The sequence below is a fragment of the Pinus tabuliformis genome, chromosome 3_1 (assembly GCF_031772625.1).
Source record: "Pinus tabuliformis cultivar Carrire ecotype Pingquan chromosome 3_1, CPIR1, whole genome shotgun sequence".
In the NCBI taxonomy this organism is placed as follows: Eukaryota; Viridiplantae; Streptophyta; class Pinopsida; order Pinales; family Pinaceae; genus Pinus; species Pinus tabuliformis.
Window position 1 is genome coordinate 761,062,829 of NC_142301.1, and position 19,880 is coordinate 761,082,708.

A 19,880-nucleotide genomic window follows, 5' to 3' on the forward strand; every position below is an offset into this window, starting at 1 on the left:
CCATAATCCGTGACCAGGACCAAGACTCATTACAGAAAAGCAAAACAAGAACAGGACTACCCGGAAGGAGTCGACGAGTGCCACTGCCACGACACAGAGGACGGCCACACCTGCAAAAGACACAAAAGGCGGAAGGTCAGGGTTTCTTTTAAATAAAACCCTTGCATAAGAAGTGAAGCCGTAAAGCCTGGAAACGAAAACCCTGAGCATGGATATAAGAGAGTGACCATACCTTATAGTGAGCCGGAACCATAGGCCAAAAGAACCTGAACCAGAGACCCCTGCCCACACAGGGGCCGAAGAACATTAGTCTCTGTGCAAATAAAGGTAAAGAAACTCCAGCATAGAACTGTGACATACCTTTTCAAAATAGCCGAGCGCCGGAGAGGAAAGAACCCGGAATTCCATCGACCTGGGTAACTGTCGATCTGAGCGGACCGAGCACCATTACGCCATAGCAGTTAACCAAAGAATTGTCAAGAAGACCAGACCAGACAGTACCCACGTAACCAAACAAAGGAGAGTGTTCACAGCCATGAAAAACGAAACGAGCATATGATGGAACCGTAATAACTTATCACAGAAACCAAGCGTCGGACAGACAAACCAACACAGGAACGACATAGTATAGCTGAGCCCTCATCATATCACCACGGACCAGGCGGAAACCCAAAGGGTTTCATCACAGACAAATAACCAGAGGCGGAACCAAACAACACAGAGGCCACCGAGACCAAGCACCGAAGGTAGAAATGACCGCAAGGGCGCGAACCGGGTAACAAAAACAAGGTGAGGTTTGCCAGGATCCCGAGGAGGACAGGTGTCCAACGGAGGAGTAATGAGAGTACATGCCAAGTTGATTGCAAATTAAACAATAATCAATTTCCAATTAACGCGCATCTAACCAGTTCAATAACGTAAGTCCACATCAGCTGAGGCAAGGCGGGACCACGTGGGTTGGCCCCATCAGTGCTACAACTATTTGAGGAGCAACAATTATATGTAAAAAGATCCAAATGTTTCTTTGGAGTACAAGAGGTGGAATATCTGGGTCATATTGTATCTCATGAAGGAGTTAAGGTAGACCCTAGCAAAATTAAAGCCATTAAGGAATGGAAAATCCCCACATCCATAAAGCATCTGCGAGGATTTCTCGGGTTGACAGGGTATTATCGCAAGTTTGTTAAGATTTATGGGAGAATAGCAGCACCTCTAACAACATTATTGAAGAAAGATGCATTTTCATGGACTCCAGAAGCAACAAAGGCCTTCGAACATCTTAAAGAGGCAATGTGCCAAGCACCGATCTTAGCTACACTAGACTTCACAAAAACCTTTATTGTGGAATGTGATGCTTCAGGAAATGGAATTGGTGTTGTTTTAATGCAAGAAGAAAGACCCATTGCTTTTGAAAGTCGTCCAATCAAGGGAAAGTTTTTACACAAAGCTATTAATGAGAAGGAAATGTTGGCAATACTCCATGCACTTAAGAAATGGTGACCCTACCTAATGGGAAGACACTTCAAGGTAAAAACAGATCATGATAGCCTTAAATACTTTTTAAAACAAAGATTATCCTCTAAAGAGCAACAAAAGTGGGTCACAAAGATGTTGGGTTATGACTTTGAAATCATCTACAAAAAAGGGAAGCAAAATGTGGTGGCAGATGCACTCTCAAGAAAGGATGAGGACGTGGAAGCATTGTTGTGCGCCATTTCTATTATCCAACCAGATTGGATAAACGAAGCAAGGGAGGAATGGAAGAATGACGAAGAAGTGTGGGCACTTATTCGAAAGTTACAACAAGATTCCAGTACGTCTGATACATTTAGCTGGCAAAATGATTCTTTATGGTACAAAGATCGCTTATACCTCCGTAAGAATTCCCAGCTAAAACAAAAGATTCTTATAGAATTGCACACTTCTCCCTTAGGAGGGCACTCAGGATTTTTAAAAACTTACCACAGGGTTAAGAAGGAATTTTTTTGGGATGGCCTTAAATCAGATATTCAAAAGTTTGTGGCGGAATGTTTGGTTTGCCAACAAAATAAAGTTGAAACAATTAAGACCCCGAGTCTATTACAACCTTTATCCATTCCAAGCCAACGTTGGGAGGAGGTTTCAATGGATTTTATCACAGGTTATCCAAGTCTGAGGGAAAGAGTGTCATCATGGTGGTAGTTGACAGACTTACCAAGTATGCACACTTTTGTGCATTATCACATCCATTTAAAGCCAGTACAGTATCTATTGCATTTATGGAAACAATTCAAAAGCTACATGGAAACCCAAAGATTATTGTAAGTGACAGAGATCCCATTTTCACTGGAAATTTTTGGACAGAATTATTTTCTTGTCTTGGTACTCAGTTAGCTCATAGCTCATCTTATCATCCTCAATCTGATGGGAAAATTGAGATAGTAAACAAATGTTTGGAAGTATATCTTCGTTGCTTTGTATCTGATAAACAGACACAATGGGTCAAATGGTTGCCTCTGGCTGAATGGTGGTATAACACTTCCTTCCATACAGTAAGAAAAATGACCCCATTTATGGCACTTTATGGATATCAGCCACCATCCATCACATCATATTTAAGAGAAAATTCTAAGGTTCAAGCAGTGGAACATCACATCGAACATCAACAACAAGTCCTCCAACTCCTAAAGGATAACCTCTTGTTGGCACAGAATAGAATGAAACAACAGGCATATCAACATCGCAGTGAAAGAAGTTTTGATGTAGGTGATTGGGTATTCCTACGGCTACAACCATATAAGCAAATTTCCCTCAAGCAAGCTAAGAAGGATAATAAATTATCACCAAAGTATTATGGTCCGTACAATGTGTTGCAAAAGATTGGTACTATGGCATACAAATTGGAGCTTCCTGCAGCTTCTTGATTGCACCCAGTTTTCCATGTTTCATGTTTAAAAAAGGTTATAGGCAACAAGCTCCAAGTTCAAACAATATTGCCAGAACTTGACGAGGAAGGAAAAATTATATTGGAACCGGAAGCAGTCACAGAAACAAGAACTCGACAACTACGAAAGAAATCGATCAATTTCAGAGTATCTTATCAAGTGGAAGAACTTATCCGCTGAAGATTCCACATGGGAGGATGAGAATTTTATACAGAAGCATCCAGAACTACTCAAGCGTTGAGGACAACACTTTTTTGAAGGAGAGGGGCATGTTGGGTCCCTATAATACTAGTGATTACCCCATTAATATTGTAGTTGCATCCCTTATTAATATTGTTGTGCCCCTATTATCCCCATATTGTTATTACTATGCCCCATAGAATCCCTCTATTGTTATTTTTGTGGATTTATATTATTATTGTTAGGTCGGTTGGGTTATATTGTGACTCCTTAGACTCCTATATATATAAAGGAGGTTTTGTCATTTGAATCATCGAAGAATTATTCATTTATGTAATGTAAAGGAGGTTGCCCCCTCGAAGAGGCTAAATTCTAAGGCATGGATCTATCTTTTCTATCTTTTTCTTGAGCTGGTTTCATAACATTATGATTATTAATGACCAAATTATTATATAGTATTAATATTAATTATTATAGTTTCATAATATTATGTTATGTTGCATTGCTTTTTAAGACGAGGAAATGATGGGAATGGTGGGATGCACCTTTGCGATGGCTAGAGTGCACACCCAAATTTTTCAGGGGACGACAATTATCTATATATATATATATATGAAAAAATGATCACTATTAGCATTTGTAGTTGCTTTAGGCTTATAAGCATAACAAGCTATATTACATAGTATTATGCATGTCCTTTGCACTTGCTAATTTTGAAAAATATCAGGCAACTTAGAAAAGGGTTGAGTGACTTTCCATTATGGGCGAGTAGACATGAGTAAAATGCAGTCTCACTTTATGAAGCATAAGTGTAACTATTTTCAATTTGTAATAAAGTTCATGGACAATCTATGAGATAGATAATTGTCTATGTAACAACTGTTATTTTCAGAGATAAATCTTGGTCATTGTCTTGGATCTCTTGAAGATTTTCCTGAACAAATATTGAGGCTCAAAATGAGATTATTTTGGCCTCTTAAGGTCTACAAGTTTTTAGCACATTTAAACATACTGAGGTTTTTCTAGGCCTAAGGCTTTTCATCCTACCTTCAATACCAGGTTAGGACTTCGAGCTTCTTACTAATGAATCATGGTTTTCTTCCAAAAAAGAAAGGATTCGAACTTAAACTAGGGTTTCAACCTGTTTACAGAGAATTGGATTCTTGTGGCTCGAAATAGGGCTTCTTACTTACTATACTTTTGACCTTCTTCTAGAATGTGATTCTTGAAATGGGACATATAGGGATAGTTGACTGATCAAACCCTAGAGTTGACCATAACTCTTAAACCATGTTGATTTTACAATGAATTTCTTAATTGATAATTACTTCCAATTATTCTTAGCCCAATTCATTTTATATCACATTCATCATTAAGCAATTATACAATAAAATCATTAACAATAGAACAATAAAGCCAGCCTGAACAAGAAGAGACAACATAACATAAGAGACGCAAATTTACCCTAGGAAAAACACAACAACCTTTTCTAAGAGTATTTTTCCATTTCAACATGAGATACAATCTGAAATATTAGTAAACCAAAGTCAAACTGACTAGTAACCAACCCTTAACAAACCTCAAAAATTCGTCCCTTTCTGTCTCAAAAATTCGACCTTCTTTGGTCTCATAAAATTTTGATCCTACTACTTAGATATACCCTGAACTTAGCCTCATAACTCGTCCTTATCTGCCTCAAATGACGCAAATTCTTCCTCAGATAATCCAAAAAGGGATGCCCAAAACTGAAGAATGAATAGGAAATATATAGAGGTTATATGATTCAAATGGGTGTGACCCTAGGCTGGAGCCGACCTGAATTTATGCTGAGCTGAATTAACAAATTTTGGATGCAAAATTCATACTACAAAATTCAAATTACGTTTCTTTGAAAGTCAACTTGAAGCTAATTTAAATTTGCCAATTATGGACGACTAATACAAGTAATGAAGACCGACCGAAGCTACAAAACTCGATCAACGAGTACAAAACCATGTTTAAATAGATTGAAGTTGTTAAAGGAAAAAAGAAGAAGAGATATATAAAGGTAATTAACAAAAGAAATAAAGTTGGGGACAATTGACTGAAGAAAAAAAATAGTAATATTAAAATGGATAAATATTATGATTATTAATGACCAAATTATTATATAGTATTAATATTAGTTATTATAGTTTCATAATATTATGTTATGTTGCATTGCTTTTCAAGACGAGGAAATGATGGGAATGGTGGGACACACATTGGGATGGCTAGAGCGCACACCCAAATTATTCAGGGGACAACAATGATATATATATATATATATATGAAAAATTGATCACTATTAGCATTTGTAGTTGCTTTAGGCTTATAATCATAACAAGTTATATTACATAGTATTATGCATGTCCTTTACACTTGCTAATTTTGAAAAATCTCAAGCAGCTTAGAAAAGGGTTGAGTGACTTTCCATTATGGGTGAGTAGACATGAGTAAAATGCAGTCTCACTTTACGAAGCATAAGTGTAACTATTTTCAATTTGTAATAAAGTTCAAGAACAATTTATGAGATAGAGAATTGTCTTTGTAACAACTTTTCTTCATATTTCTTGTGAATGATAATTATTGTAAACATAAAAGACATTCCCTTCTCAAGATGTTTTGAAAACTTTTACATGTGTATTAAAAACCACTACTAACTACTTTGATTCCATAAAGAGATTAGATTCATATTTCATTAAGCAGGTGGTTGAATAGGAATTCATTTAAACAACTGGCACCCAATCCAAGTTACTACTATCTAATTGTTTTTCACAATGCTTGAGGTTGGGATGGTGGAATCGTTGGACTTGGATGACTCCTGGAAACACATATACATTGTTGAGCTGACCCAAAACATGAGAAAAAGAAAGAGTAATAACAATAAGGATTAGCCCTCTAAAATGTTGCATTTCCTGTTTTCCTGACATCGAGGCTTTGTTTACTATAATTTGTTGTTGAAAATACGACATTTAAATTACTAGAAACCCAACTGAAACACATCATCATAAAAAACCCATGTTTGAGTTGCCACTTGTACAATATATGTAGATTCGGTGCAATACAAAAATATTGGATGGGAAAAGTGATCATATTGTTCAATCAACAAAGTCCATGATTGTCAAAACTGAAGATATATGATCATATTATCCCTAAAACCTACCCAAAAATCCTTAGAGTCTTTCCAATACATCCCTTAAATATGCTTGGAATATCCTGAAATCTTCCCAGAACGCATTAGGGACAACAAACAAGTTCCCGACTCCCTAAAGGAGTCCACAACAATTTGGGGATGTTTCCTGTGTGTCCATAAGTTCTTGGAATGATTTTGATTTATGAAGGAACGAAATGAAATACATATATGTATAGAAACACAAAGATACAATGTAAACATAACTTCAATTCATTAATAATAAAGTACTGAAAAAAATGTTACAAGCTGAATGGAAATAAAGTAGCTCAAGCGATGGTAACTTATCTTTGAGAAGATATGTGGTGGCTACATGCCTATGAATTGTGTTACAATGAGGCTCGAAGGCCTATTTATCATTGAGAAACAATGGAAAACCTTAAACATCCAAAAACCTAACCCTAGGAAATCAAGCGTCAAAATTGTGGGCCCTGTTGGGGTAAATTGGTACATTAACTTCCCAAGGTCGTAACTTTGGCATACGATCTCCATTTTACACGCACGATACCTCGTTAGAAATATCTATCCGAGTAAAACTTTCGACTACAAATGTGAGGTAAAGCCCAATATTTTCCTGTTTTCCAAAAAACGTCATTTAGGGCCTCAAAAAGGCTCGATAAGTTCAGGACAAAAAAAAAATGCAAAAAATAGTAAATTGTGCTACAATTGAGGAAATTGAAAGAAAAAATGGTGGGGGCCCAAGTGGAATAGGAGGGTGGCCACCAATATACACTTGGAGCAATTCTCCCCCCTCAGGAAGCAATGGTCCCCATTACATTGAGTGTCTCCATGAGATGGGGAAACTTCTATTTGCCTTCGTGCAGGAGCTAGTCTACTTTGACAACTCGATACAGTTGGATCTTCCGTTGGCGAGCTTTATTGATCTACATGTCCATGATCTGATCAGTTGTGGCCCGTTCCATGTAGTCTGGGTTTAGCTCTGTTGCTCTGAGTTGCTCTGCAATGTCTAGTGTGTCGAATAATGGTGGAAATTATGGTCAAAGGCAGTCCACATTGAAAACTAAGTGTAGACCAAGGAATGGGGTAATGTTGAGCTCAAAAGCATTGTCTCCCACAACCTTGGTAATGGTGTAAGGCCCATATTAGAGTGGTCTAAGTTTTCAATGGGCTCTGATAAGGCGTTCTTTCTGCAAATTCAACCAAATTTTGTCGCCCACCTGAAACTTGTGTGGCACTCAATGTTGATCATGCCATTGCTTATACTTAGAATTAGACTTCTCCAAGATGTCATGAATTTGTTGGCGGATGTGCTGGATGCATTCAATAAACTTAGTTTCTTTATCGACCTCGGACTGTACATTTGTGGATTCTATATGTGTAGTCACATGAGGCATGACAACATCAATCAGACACAATGGTTGAAATCCTAGACCCACTTGAAAGGGGTTGCAACCAGTCGAGCTATGGAGAGCTCTGTTATAGTTGTGATGCACATAGGTAAGTCTCTCATCCTAGCTCTGTGGATGATTGGAGTTGTACATGTGGAGTATGTGTACTATTACTCTATTGACGACCTCTATCTGGACATCAGTCTGGGGGTGGAATGCAGTCAAGTTGGTGAACTTGGTGTCCAATAATGTCCAGAGGCTTGACCAGAATGTGCTCAGGAACCTGTTATCCCGATATGATATAATGGTATGCAAGATCCCAAAATGCACCCACACTCATTCAAAGAAAAGTTTGGCAATGTCCTCTGTTGTGATATAACCATCTTAGAAAATCTATCCACAACCGCAAATACACAGTCATTATCATGCTTGATAGAACGGAATCTAGACCGATAATCCATGGATATGGATTCAAAAGGTTGGTTGGGGGTAGGTAGAGGAGTGTACAAGCCTTTCTTCTTAATGGTTGGCTTGGCGATGGCATAGGAAGCGCAGGATCTAATATATTTACAAGTCTTGCTTCTTGATGGTTGGCTTGTTAACGACATAATAAGCACATGATCTCATATATTTTCCAACATCCTGCCGAAGTTTTGGCCAATAAAAGTACTTTTGTAGTACGACCATAGTTTTCTCCACACAAAAGTGTCATGCGACCTAATTGTAGTACACCTCCTAAATCAGCTTGGCATGCTCACTTGAAGGAACACAAAGGTGGCATAGGTGGCATAATAATGTGTAGTTGAGGTGGAAATCAGGAACTTGCTTGCCATCCATGAGCATCTAGTATGTGGTGGTGAAATCTAGATCATTTTTGTACAGTTCTGACCATGCAGAGGTCTTGTGGCCACACGAGTTGAGAACTGTAGCCAGTGCTACATCCGGGGGCTGACTAAGGCAATTTGCAACATGATTTGTGCTACCTTTTTTGTATTTAATGTTCAAGTGGAATTGTTGTAGACATGAAGACCACTTCTGATGATGATCGTTTTGCAACTTTCCTTGTGTCTGTATAAAATAAAGAGGTTAGTGATCAGTGTCAATCATTGTCTCCTTCCCCAAAATGTAATGTTTCCATTGTTGGAAAGCCTGTACGATAAAGTACATCTCTTTATCATAAGTGGGGTACTTCCGAATTGTATCAGAAAGTGTCTCACTATGATAGGCCATTGGATGCCCGTGCTGGGTGAGGACTGCACCAATAGCATAGTCGGAGGCGTCTGTCTCAATTTCAAATGGATGTTGCAAGTTCAATAATGTGAGTATAGGTGCAGAGCAGAGGCTATCCTTCAACTCAATGGACACCTTTTTTTGGGACTTGGAACAAGAAAACTTGGCTTTCACTCCGCCATTGGTAATCTGACTTAGAGGCCAAGTGATATGGGAGAAGCCCAACACGAACCTCCGATAAAAAATTGCAAGGCCTAAAAAGATGCGAAGCTCTGTTAGAGTGGTCGAGGTTAGCCAATCCCAAATTACTTGGACCTTAGATAGATCCACTTGCACGCCTTGCTCATTAATGATGTAGCCTAAATATTGGACTTGACCCATGCCAAGTGTGCATTTCTCCAAGTTGGCACATAGTTTGTGTTACCGAAGGGTTTGAAGGACCTACCGAATATGTTATAGGTGTTCTTCCCAACTCTTCCTGAAGATGAGGATGTCGTCCAGATATACAACCAAAAACAAGTTGGTGAAGGGCTGCAAGATGTCATCCATCAGCCTCATAAAAGTTGCATGGGCATTTGTTAACTCGAAAGCCATGACCAATCATTCGAAAAGGCCCTCCTTAGATTTGAAGGCGATCTTCCATACATCTGTGGGCTCTATTGAACACTGGTGATAGCCAAACTTTAGATCGATCTTGTTGAAATACTTGGCCCCCTTGAGCTGGTCAAGAAGGTCATCAATCTACGAGATTGGATACTTGTTCCTGACATTGATTTTGTTCATTGCCCAATAATCAATGCAAAGCCTCCAGGCCCCATCCTTCTTCTGTACAAGTACAATTGAGCTCCCATAAGGTGAGGAACTTAGTCGAATGTGTCATTTTTGTAGCAACTCCTAGATCTGTTGCTTGATCTATTCATTTTCTAGAATGGAGAGACGATATATCGACCCATTGGGTAGAGGTGCTCTGAGGGTCAGATCAAACAAATGATTGAACTAACAGTGTAAGGATGCCAATGTGGGTGAGGAGAAGATGTCCCTATATTATTCCATGACCTTATCCACCTTCTTCTGCTGCGTGGAGGAACCCTTCCCAGGGGCCATGGATGTGGCCACAATCTTCCCCTTAATTTGAGAGCGAATACAAAAAAAAGCAAATTTCCCAGTCTTGGAGATAATCTTATTGCATTGCTTAGTAGAGATCAAAGAGATGGTGGCAGGCAGGGCTACCTTTGGTATCTTGCATAACTTATTGCCCAAAGTAATAATAATAATGTGAGACCTAGACTCATATACAACATGGTGTTTCCACAAGTATGGTTGGCCTAATAATACATCACAAACTTCAAGAGGAGAAACATCACACAATACCTCATTTGTGAAGTGTTTGATCTTGTAGGGTAGGCATCACTATTGGATGATGTGGAGATCTTGTCCTTAGTGAAGCCACCAGATGGTGTATGATTGCGGGTGTGGTGTGGTCGGTAGGCCCTACCACTTAATGACCTCTGCGGAGATGAGTTTAGTTTGGCTCCGACTATCAACGGTGAACTGTAGCGAAGACCCCTTCACCTACATCTACGAGTGGAAGAGACTCTCCCCTTCCTCTGGATCTTCAAGCTAAATCTTTTGGATCTTAGTGGTGGCAACGGTAGTACTAGGCTTCGCATCAATAATCTGCTTCAATTTTTCATTCCCCTTGTCATGTTATGACTTGGAATCAGAACATGCATCTGACTCTGAAGCCTTCAACTCGACCACTAATGACTGCTTGGATCAACAATCACTTGTGTTGTGAGTGGGACTCTTATGGAACTCACACCACTTTCCTGTGTCCTTATTTGTCTTCGTGGTGTTGTTCTTTGCTTGTGACTTTGACGGGTTGACTTGGGTCACCCTGTCTTGGCTTTGTCCTTTGTTATGTGGTTTGGGGGCTCCTTTCCCTTTCTTTGGATTTGTAGATCCAAAGTCTCTCTTCTTCTATTTAAATTTATGCTTGATCTTGACAGCGGATCGATAAGCGGTGCCAAGCAAGCAGATGTCCATGAACTCCATCTCATCCTAGATGTATTTGTGTAGACATCTACGGTACTTAAGTGCCAGATGCCACTCAAAATCCTTGATACCCAAATTTGTACGAAGGGTATGAAAAATATTTGTGAACTTTGACACGTTTTGGTCCCTTCCCTGACGAAGTGTGGTCCATTTTATGTACTTGTCTTCATAGCTCCCAACAGGATAATACTATTCCTTGATGGCGTCTTAGAAAAAATTCCAAGTGGGTGCGACTAAAAATAATGAGGGTTCATCTCATCCTTCTTCTCACAATAGGTTTCCCACCAGTCCTTGATGTGGGGGGCAGCTTTGAGGAGTGAAAAAGTAATATTTTCCCTATTGGAAAAATCATGAACTGAGAAATACCCTTCCAACAAATTTAACCATTTATCTATGACATCTACATCTATTTGGCCTTCAAATACAGGAATTTCAAAGTTGACTTGTACCTTAAATGGAGTGGTTCCTCCAAAGTTGTTGTTGGATGAAGATGCATCGCTTGTGGTCATCCACTGAAGGATCTAAGCAAAGTTATCCATCATCGCGTTCCTTTGTTGCTTGAGGGCTTCTTTGAGCAATATTTTGAAAGGATCTCCTGCTCCCTCGTCTTTATTTTCTTCCACCATTGGATGTCATCGGGGTCGGTGAGGCTGGTCTTGCAAAAGTTCAACCAGTTCAAGCCCTAACTCCTTATACCCCGACCTCGTTGGGGACATGCACAAAAAACGAAGAAAGAGCAGACCCCTCTGATACCACTGATCTGAATTTACGAAGGAATGAAATGAAATACATATATGAATAGAAACAAAGAGATACAAAGAAAACATAACTTCAATTCATTAATAACAAAGTACTAAAAAAATGTTACAAGCATAATGGAAATAAACTAGCTCAAGCGATGGTAGCTTATCTCTGAGAAGAGATGTGGTGACTACATGCCTCTGAACTATGTTACAAAGAAGCACGAAGGCCTATTTATCATTGAGAGATAATGGAAAACCTTAAACTTCCAAAAACCTAACCCTAAGAGATGAAGCACCAAAATTATGGGCCTCATTGGGGTAAATTGTTACATCAACTTCTCGGGGTCGTAACTTTGGCATACGATCTCTATTTGACTCGCACAAAACCTTGTTAGAAATATCTATTCGAGGACTATAACTGTCAACTACAAACGTGAGCTAATGTCAAGACTCATATTTTCCCATTTTCAAAAAAAATGATGTATAGGGCCTCAAAACGACTCCGGAAGTTCAGGACTCGAAAAAATGCCAAAATTAGTAAATTGTACTACAATTAAGGAAATTGAAAAAAACAATGGTGGAGGTCCAAGTGGAATAGACGAGTGGCCACCAATATCCACTTGGATCATGGAATGCGAGAATGTATGGTACATAAGATATTTTAGGGGGGACGAGTCCCCATGCAACATAATAATTATGATATTGATACTAATATTAAATAAATTAAAAGGTATTAAGAATTAAAAATGAAGTAAAATTTATAAGATTCAATTAAAGGAAAGGGATTTAAGGAGACTAGGAAGATTTATTATAATAATATATTAATAATGATAATATCAAGTAATTAAATTTAAGGAGATATTATTAAAAAAGGAGCAGAGAACATTAATGTTAAACTTAAGGGGTAAGGATATTAATATTATTATATTTTATTATTGCAATATATGATAATTAGATTATTATAAAATATTATTATAGTAATTATAAATTTAATATGAGAAAATGAAAGAAAGGAAAGGACAATAGTAAGGTTAAATTTAAAAACCTAAAACCTAAATCCCCAGATGGGGTGCTTGGGTTGAGAGAGGGTGGGGAGGTGGGTTATTGTCATCCCACTAGGCCACATGTTAGGGGGACATGGAAACATGCCCCCATAATAAATCATGTGAAAGCATGCAAGAGGCACATGGGAACCATTCATACCACCATCTTGTGATTAGCACGACATATCAATTCAACCTTTGGAATCGTTGTTCGATGGATTCTTGTATAGTAAGGGCATATATCACATCCCTTGAGGATACCTGTCCACCTAGTGTGCCTATCACTTGGTTGTGGCTTAAAAATAGGCATTTAATGATTGTCAAGCAGAGAAGGAATGCAACAACTCACTACTTAGAGGATTTATTTTGCATCATTACCCTAGTGGCTCTCCACTCAGACTCAAGCTTCAAAGCATTTTCATGGGGATGAGGCTTCAATAGTTGCCCATGGCAGGGGTGTTTTATTTATTATTCTCATGTAGATTTTGAATATACCTCTTAGGCAATTCAATAAGTTGATATTTTGGCCTTCAATTTGCTTCGACACCAGCCTAGGGGTCTCGACGAAAGATCGAGCAAGTTAATGATGCTTCCCTCACCCTCCTGGATTCCAATCTCCTTCACAAATTTTTATTGGTCTTTATTATGCCTTGGCCAAGCTCGAGGACAAATTTGTTTAGTTGTACCCAATGCCTATAGGCTTTCCATGTTTGGTAAAACATACAAACTACATATAACCTTGGAATTGAGGTTTGGATCCACTCCTTTTAAGTAATTTTTTTAATTCCTCATAATTATTAGTTTGGTATTAGTTATTATTGCAGGTAAAGGTGAATGAAACATGTTCTCTTTCGAAAGAGAGTCTCTCCCCCATATCAAGGCTGCCAGATTATTGCTCCAAGCACAGATCCTTGGCTGCATTTAGCATAAAAGGCTCTCCCTGGTGAGCACATATTTCAAAGGTTCATCAATTTCTCAAGATTTTTCCCTAAGCCTGGGGGCCCCGTGTCTTCCATTGGGCTAGAATCTCATTCAAGACAACTAATATGCCATGTTAAAGAGCTTGGGTTCACCGCAGGGAGGCATATTATCAAGAGTGAGGGTGCACTTAAGCACAATTGAGGGTTGAAAGCTCTGTTGTATGGTTTAGAGAGCTCACTCCTCAAAATGTCTAAGAGGAAATTGCTCAAGTTGAATGAGAATTAGCAGACCAGTGACGTACCCTCGCAAACACTAAAGTTTTAGCATAAGTAACGAACAGGGTTCCTTATGCAGGATACACTAGAGGGTGTTATAATCAATACATGTATGCAATGTACATATATTGGCATCTCAAGTTCCTACTTGGTAGAGTCTTGGTGGACATAAATGAAAGCAGGGAGGAAACTCTCCTCTCTTTGGATCACATGCAGTGACAAATGAAAGCTCTGGATCACATGTTAGGCCGTATTAAGAAACACATGGACATCCTTCCTGAACTAAGTTGCTCCCCAGGCAACAACAAGGAACCCATACCTGTTGAAGCAACAAATTTAGATAATTCCTCTTAATTGTCTTTTATCTTCTTGTCTTTTCCTTTCCGTTTTTCAATTTTGTAATTCCCAGTTTAAAAATGGCCCAGGAGGCCCCACTTCCAGCATATGTATTTTGGTTTTTTAAAAGTGTGGGTAGATTTTTATATTTTGCACTTTTGAAAATGATCCGGATTTAAACAGGAACACAACAAATTACAGAGATAACCATAAACACAAAGATGCAACGGAAATAATACTTCATTTCATTAATGTAAAATACTGAAATATGCTTACAAACAGAAATGGAAATAAACCAGCTAGGGTGATGGTAGCTTATCTCCTAGAAGAGATGTGGTGGCTACATGGCTCTTAATTTTGTTACAATGAGGCTCGAAGGTCTATTTATTGTTGAGAAATAATGGAAAACCCTTAACATCCAAAAACATAACCCTAGAAGATGAAACACCAAATTGTGGGCCCCGTTTGGGTAAATTGATACATCAACTTCCCAGGATCGTAACTTTGGCATACGATCTTCGTTTGATGCGTATAATAGCTCATTAGAAAGATCTATCCGAGCACTACAACTTTGGGATCCCAGATTTCCCAAAAAATGTCGTTTAGGGCCTCAAAACAGTTCTGGAAGTTCAGGACCCGAAAAATTGCTAAAAATAGTAAATTGTGCTACAATTTATGAAACTGAAAAACTGAAAGACAGTTGTGGGGGTCTAAGTGGGATAGGTGGGTGGCCACCAGCATCCACCTGTATCATTCCTCCCCCCTTAGGAAGTAATGGTCCCCATTGCGTTGAGTTCCTCCCTGAGATGAGGAAGCTTCTGCTGAGCTGGGTCCTTGGTGAGCTGTTTTGCAACCCCTGATGTGTCCAGTAATGGTGGGAAGCACGGTCGAGGGCGGTACACATTGAACACTTGGTGCAGGCGAAGGAATGAGGGAATGTTGTGCTCCAAAGCATTGTTTCCCATAGCCTTGGTAATGGTGTAAGGACCATGTCGGAGTGGTCCAAGCTTCTGATGGGTTCTGGTAAGGCGTTCTTTCTGCCAATGCAACCAAAATTTGTTGCCCACTTGAAACTTGTGTGGTACCCTTGTGGGTGAGGAGAAGTTGTTCTTTTTTGCTTTCATGACCGTATCCCTCTGTTGTTGCTACTACGTGACCATGTCGGAGTGGTCCAAGCTTCTGATGGGTTCTGGTAAGGCGTTCTTTCTGCCAATGCAACCAAAATTTGTTGCCCACTTGAAACTTGTGTGGTACCCTTGTGGGTGAGGAGAAGTTGTTCTTTTTTTGCTTTCATGACCGTATCCCTCTGTTGTTGCTACTGCGTGGAGGAAACCTTTGTGGGGGTCATGGATGTGGCGACGATCTTCCCCTTACTTTGGGAGCGAACAAGACAAAAAATGCATTTCCTAGTCTAGGAGACGATCTTGCTGCATTTCTTAGTAGAGATCAAAGAGGTGGTGGTAGGTGGGGCTACCTCCGGTATCCTGTATAATGAATTACCCAAAGTAATAATAACAGGGCGAGGCCTTGACTCATATATAACATGTCAGCTCCACAAGTATGGTTGGCCTAATAATACATCACAAACATCCAAAGGTGCAACATCACATAACACCTCGTCTGTGAAGGGTTTGATGCTGTAGGGAAGGCGACATTGCTGGTGAACTCAGAGATCTCGTCCTTGGTGAAGCCACCCGATACTGTACGACTACAGGTGTAGTGTAGTTAGTAGGCCCAACCGCTTCACGAACTCTGTTGAAATGAGGTTCTTTTGGCTCCCACTGTCAACAATGAATTGCAGCGGCGAACCCTTCACCCACATCTGTGAGTGGAAAAGACGCCCCCCCTCCTCTGGATTTTCGGGCTCATTCTTCTGGATCTTGGTTGTGGCAACAGTGGCGCTAGGCTCCGCATTGATGATCTGCTTCCCTTTGCCATTCCCTTATCGAGTTCTGACTCAGGGTTGGAACATGCATCTGATTCAGAAGCCTTCAACTCTGTCACCAACGACTGCTTGATCCGGCACTCACTTGTGTTATGAGTGGGGCTCTTATGGAACTCACACCACTTTCCTATGTCCTTCTTCGACTTCGTGGTGTTGTTCTTTTCTTGCAGCTTCGACGGGTTATCTTGGGTCACCTCGCCTTGGCTTTGTCCTTTGGTCTTCAGATTTGCAGATCCAAAGTCTCGCTTCTTTTGTTTCAACTTCTGCTCGATTTTCACAGCATATCAGTACGTCGTGCCAAGCAAGGAGATGTTCAGGAACTCCATCTCTTCATGGATGTATCTGTGTAGGCAACTGCGGTATTTGAGTACCAAATGCAACTCAGAATCCTTGATACCCAACTGTGTGCGAAGGGTATGAAAAATGTTTGTGAACTCTAGCACATCTTGGTCCCTTCCCTACCACAGCATGGTCCACTTTATGTATTTGTCCTCATAGCTTTTGACAAGGTAGTACTGCTCCTTGATGGCATCTCGGAATGAATTCCAAGTGGGTGCGGCTGAAAATAGTGAGCCCGTACTTTCATCCTTCTGCTCGCAGTAGGTTTCCCACCAATCTTTGACGTGGGGGGCTGCTTTGAGAAGAGCGAAAATAATCTTTTCCCGACTAGAAAAATCACGAATAGAAAAATACCCTTCTAACATATTTAACCATTTATCTACAACATTTGCGTCTATTTGACCCTCGAATATGGGGATTTCAAAATTAACTTGTACCTTAAAGGATGTGGCATTTCCAGAGTAGCTGTTGGAAGCCAATGCATCGCCTTTGGGTAGCCGCTGAAGGATCTGCACAAAGTTGTCCATTATCGCGTTCCTTTGTTGCTAGAGGGCTTCTTCGAGCAAGATTTTGATAAGATCTCTTGCCCCCTCGTCTTTCTTCTCATTCGCCATGGAAGGCCGTCGGGATTTGCGAGGCTGGTCTTGCAAAGGTTTGACCAATTCAAGCCCTAACTCCTTATATCCCGACCTTGTTGGGGACATGCAAAGAAAAACAGAGAAAAATCAGACCGCTCTGATACCATGGATCCGAATTTAAACAGGAACGCAACAAATTACAGAGATAACCATAAACACAAAGATGCAGCGGAAATAATACTTCATTTCATTAATGTAAAATACTGAAATATGCTTACAAACATAAATGGAAATAAACTGGATAGGGCCATGGTAGCTTATCTTTGAGAAGATATGTGGTGGCTACATGCCTCTGAACCGTGTTACAATGAAGCTCGAAGGCCTATTTATTGTTGAGAAACAATGGAAAACCCTTAACATCCAAAAACCTAACCCTAGAAGATGAAACGCCAAATTGTGGGCCCCGTTTGGGTAAATTGGTACATCAACTTTTCAAGGTTGTAACTTTGGCATACGATCTCCATTTGACACGTACAATAGCTTGTTAGAAAGATCTATCCGAGCACTACAACTTTGGGAAGAGAAGAATTGGTCCATGGACCCATGTTGCTCCCATATTTCCAAATAAACATCGTTTAGGGCCTCAAAACGGCTTCGGAAGTTCAAGGCCCGAAAAACTGCTAAAAATGGTAAACTGTGTTACAATTTATGAAACTGAAAAACTGAAAGAGTAGTTGTGGGGGTCCAAGTGGGATAGGTGGGTGGCCACCAACATCCACCTGGATTAGAAAAGGTTGAAGTTCTAGGTCTAGTTAGTCCTTCCTAGTGACCAACAAAGTCATAATTCAACAACTTAGCATGTAAACTTTCTTTTTTAGGCAATACGAATCATTTACTTGAAATACAAAAAATACTAATCATTTACTTAAAATACAAAATATACTAATTCAATTCAAAGAAAAAATGAAAGAATGAAATTGAGAGATAAAATTAAGGCTAAAAAAGATAGATTAGAAGGAAGGCGAACTTGGAATAATAACGAGGAGGAGGAGATAGGTTGATAAAGAAAGTTAAATGGATAGAATAAGAACTGGGGGCATAAATAAGACTAATAGAGGGTAAAGATGGAATAAAGGGAAGAGGAAATGACAATTTGTTTTGAAAATTAAGAAGATTAAAGGAAATGAAAGATGAAGAATAATGAGAGAAAAATATTTAAGGTTAAAATGTTGTAATTTATGGAGTAGGAACATAATAGTTGGAAGAGAAAAGGGCTAGGTGCTTGAATTATTGTGATTTTTAGAGATATGATGGATAGCGGGTTTCCGAAAATGAGTTAATTTGTATCTTTCCTCCCAATTAAAATTGTTATAATGTTTCTCAATTTCAAGGGCTTATATGATGATGCGATGAGGGTAAAAGGGAGAGGATGAAATAATTTTAAATTCATCAAAATTAATTAGGTGTTTGGAATTTTGTGAATGCTTATCAATGGTTGATTTAGAGATTCTATCATGTTGATTGTTTGTTATGTGCTCTTTAAGCCAAACCTTGAAATATTTTCTTGTTTAACCTATGCAAGTTTTTTGGCAAGAATAGGGGATTTCATAAATATCTGCACTAAGCATTGGATCAATTTTGTCTTTAGTAGATCCAAACAACCGTTTAAGGGTGATGTGGGGTTTACATAGTGTTTTGATGTTATTTTTTGCTAAATTTTTTGAATGTGATCAATGATTACTTGGATGCAAGGAAGAAAACTCTGGCTATGGGGGTAGAGGTAGGATCGTTATTGGTTTGGGATTGATCGTTGATCTGAAGGCTTTATTTTTTTTATGCAGGGAGGTGGTAGCCATTGGTTGATAGGGCTTTGGTTAAACATTATTTTCTTTTCAAGGAATTTGGTGGGGGGGTGCGGGGAATTTTGAAAGGCCCGAGTAGCTAAGGTGTCAAGAACAAATGATTTTTGGGCTGGTTGATGTTGATAATTAACGTGAAGGTACCTATCAATGTGCACCTTCTTTCTAAAAACTTGGTGAGTGGGGGTCCCATAAGGTTGGAGTGAGATTGGAACATTAAGATAAGGGAGTGAGTTAGACTGTTGAAGTTACATGGTAAATTAGATTTGGGGGGAAATGTTGTTTGTGTGGACCAGAAAGGAGTTTAAGCTTAGAAGGCCATGGGGCCATATTACAAAGATTTCATTAACAAACCTACACATCATCTGAGTTGTAAATAGAAGTTGTTTAAATCTTTAGTTTCGAAATGTTCCATAAAAATGTTGTCAACCACAGGGGACAAAGAATATCCCATATTGTACCTTCAGTTTCTTCATAACAAATCCATTTGAAGCTAAAGAAAGTGGAGGAGAGGCAAATATCAATGAGATTAACGGTCTTAGAATTGGAGATAAGATTGATGGCTTAAGTGTTATGAAACTACCTCACAAAAAGATAGAAAAGATAGATCAACGACTTAGAATTCAGCCTCTTCGAGGGGGCAACCTCATTTGCATTACACAAATGAATGATTCCTTGATGATTCAAATGAAAAAACCTCCTTTCTATATATAGGATTCTAAGGAGTCACGATATAACCCAGCCGACCTAACAATAATAACATAAAGACACAAAAATAACAATAGAGGGATTCTATGGGGCACAATAATAACAATATGGGGACAATAGGGGCACAACAATATTAATAAGGGATACAACTACAATAGTAATGGGGTAATCACTAGTATTGTAG